We start from the raw sequence: 2,500 nt of genomic DNA on the forward strand, positions 1-2,500 counted from the left end.
GATGCGCGCGCCTGCGCGGCGTTCGCGCCCCGGTGCTTCAACCTGCGTGCAGGATCCGAGCTCGGTCCCGTGCCTTGGCCTCCCACGGATCTTCCTTGCTGCGAGGCCGCGTCCGCCTTAGCGTGCTCCTCCGGGGGCGCGCGGGTGCGCGGATTCTCTTCGGCCGCCATTCAACGATCAACTCAGAACTGGCACGGACTGGGGGAATCCGACTGTCTAATTAAAACAAAGCATTGCGATGGCCCTAGCGGGTGTTGACGCAATGTGATTTCTGCCCAGTGCTCTGAATGTCAACGTGAAGAAATTCAAGCAAGCGCGGGTAAACGGCGGGAGTAACTATGACTCTCTTAAGGTGGCCAAGTGGCGGCGGTGTGGCTGCATCCGGACTTGGCTTCTCGAAGTGCGGTCTTGATGTAGTCGTGCTGCTGCTGCGAGGTGCCTTCCTTGGGTTATAGTTACAGGGAGAGTGATGCGCAATACATGGGCCTAGCCCTCTTAGCCTCTCCTCTCCTGCGGTCTTCTCCCCTTCTCGTGGGCCCGCTGATTTCGCAGAGTGGAAGACCGCACCAGGGGCTTGGGGGGGTTACCAGCCCCCCCTCGCACTATCCCTTTTTTAGTTGGGGGCAGTAAGCAGAGAATAAGTGAACTGTTCCTCGAGAGGGACGCCCGGTTCTTCTTTGTAAATCAAGAGCTCATCAGGATGTTCCCCGACCGAACGCTTGAGGCAATCAAGTGCCGACGGCGGCAAGCTGCCCACAAGCAGCTTGTCCGCCAATTCATGGAGGCGCTTGAGATCGGTCGGGGGGAAGAGCCGGCGTCCCGCCGGGGAGCGGCGAGCCCGCTGCCTGACGCGGGCGAGGCCGCTGCGCCGCCCGTCGACGCAGCCGAGGACTTCGCGGCCGACACCACCGGGCCGCCGCCGGAGGGGCCGACTGACGCCGCCATCTGGGAGCATCTGGCGGGGCTACCCGCTTCCGCCCAGCGTTTCTCTGCCCTGGATCGTGTCATCGGTCTGGGGCGGGGCACGCCGCCCGATGTCATCCTGGGCATGCTCCCGGATGCCCTTGCGTCGGTCGGGTCCAGAGGGGAGAGATCGATCACCAGGACACAGCGGCCGCGCCAACCATCGAAGCGGCCGCCTGCCGCGCCGCCGACGCAGAAGCGCAAGCGGCGCCGCTGGGAGTACGCGAGAACGCAGGATGCCTTCCGACGGTCGCGTGCGCGTTGCGTGCGCGGCCTCTTGGATGGCACCCTGCTCCAGCCGCCACCTGCCATCCCTGGTCTGCTGGACTTCTGGGCGGACCTCTTCACCAAGAAGCCCATCTCCACCGCGGGCTTCATTCGTGACCGCCTCCTCCCGCACTCAGAGCCTGTCGCTCTCGAGTGCATATGGGGGCCGGTCACACATGAGGAGGTCGCCGCCGCGTTGCCGCCCAGGGGATCAGCAGCCGGGCCGGACGGCCTTACCCCAGCGGAGTTGCGGCGTCTGCCGCACGAAGTCCTGGTGAAAGTGATGAATCTCTTCCTTCTGGCCCGCGCCCTTCCGGAACGCCTGCTTCGCGCGCGGACGTCCCTTCTCCCGAAAACGGCTGCACCAACATCCCCCGCTGACTTTCGCCCCATTACGGTCTGCTCGGTGTTGGCGCGGACCTTTCACAAGGTTCTCGCGTCACGCCTGATGCGCGCTTGTGCTGTGGACGAACGTCAGCGGGCATTCATCCCTCGGGATGGGATGTTGGAAAATACCTTCATCTTGGACACTGCTCTCACCGACGCAGTTCGCTCCTGCCGCTCTGTCTTTGTGGCATCGATCGACGTATCTAAGGCATTCGATTCGGTAGATCATGCTGCCCTTCGCCCCGTGCTGAAGGCGCATGGCCTGCCGGATTGCTTTGTCGAGTATGTCGAGCGGTGCTACGAGGGCAGCACGACAGTGATAGCGGACGGCGCCGGCGTGGGCGTGTCTGTGCAGCCAGCACGGGGCGTTCGCCAGGGCGATCCCCTCTCCCCCCTCCTGTTCAACTTTGCGGTGGACTACGTTTTAGGCCAACTGCCCTCCCACATCGGAGCTCGGATCCTCGGTCGCAGAGTCAACGCTGCGGCCTTTGCAGATGACGTCTTGCTGTTTGCAGCGACCCCGAGGGGCTTGCAGTCCCTCATCGACGCAGCTACCGCAGCCCTCGCCCACCTGGGGCTGCAGATCAACGCCCGGAAGTGTTTCACCCTCGCCTTAGTCGCGTCAGGGCGCGAGAAGAAGGTGAAGGTGGACAGCAATGTCACCTTCACAGCAGGCAACACCACCATGCCTGCCCTGCGTGTGGGTGAAACCTTCCGGTACCTGGGGCTGCAATTTTCCACGGCGGGTCGCTGTGTCTTCAATCCACGTAGCCACCTGGTGGAGCAGCTTGACGTCATCTCCCGAGCTCCGCTGAAGCCGCAACAGCGCCTCCACGCTCTCACCAACGTACTTCTCCCTGGCCTGTACCACGGGCTGGCCCTC

The 2,500-nt window shown here is 63.6% G+C and overlaps 1 pseudogene; it reads left to right on the top strand.

Moving 5' to 3' along the window:
- Positions 1–2,500, top strand: part of LOC126442818 (large subunit ribosomal RNA) — a 7,870-nt pseudogene that overhangs the window by 2,532 nt on the left and 2,838 nt on the right.

The sequence above is a fragment of the Schistocerca serialis genome, unplaced genomic scaffold, assembly GCF_023864345.2.
Source record: "Schistocerca serialis cubense isolate TAMUIC-IGC-003099 unplaced genomic scaffold, iqSchSeri2.2 HiC_scaffold_141, whole genome shotgun sequence".
Taxonomy (NCBI): domain Eukaryota; kingdom Metazoa; phylum Arthropoda; class Insecta; order Orthoptera; family Acrididae; genus Schistocerca; species Schistocerca serialis.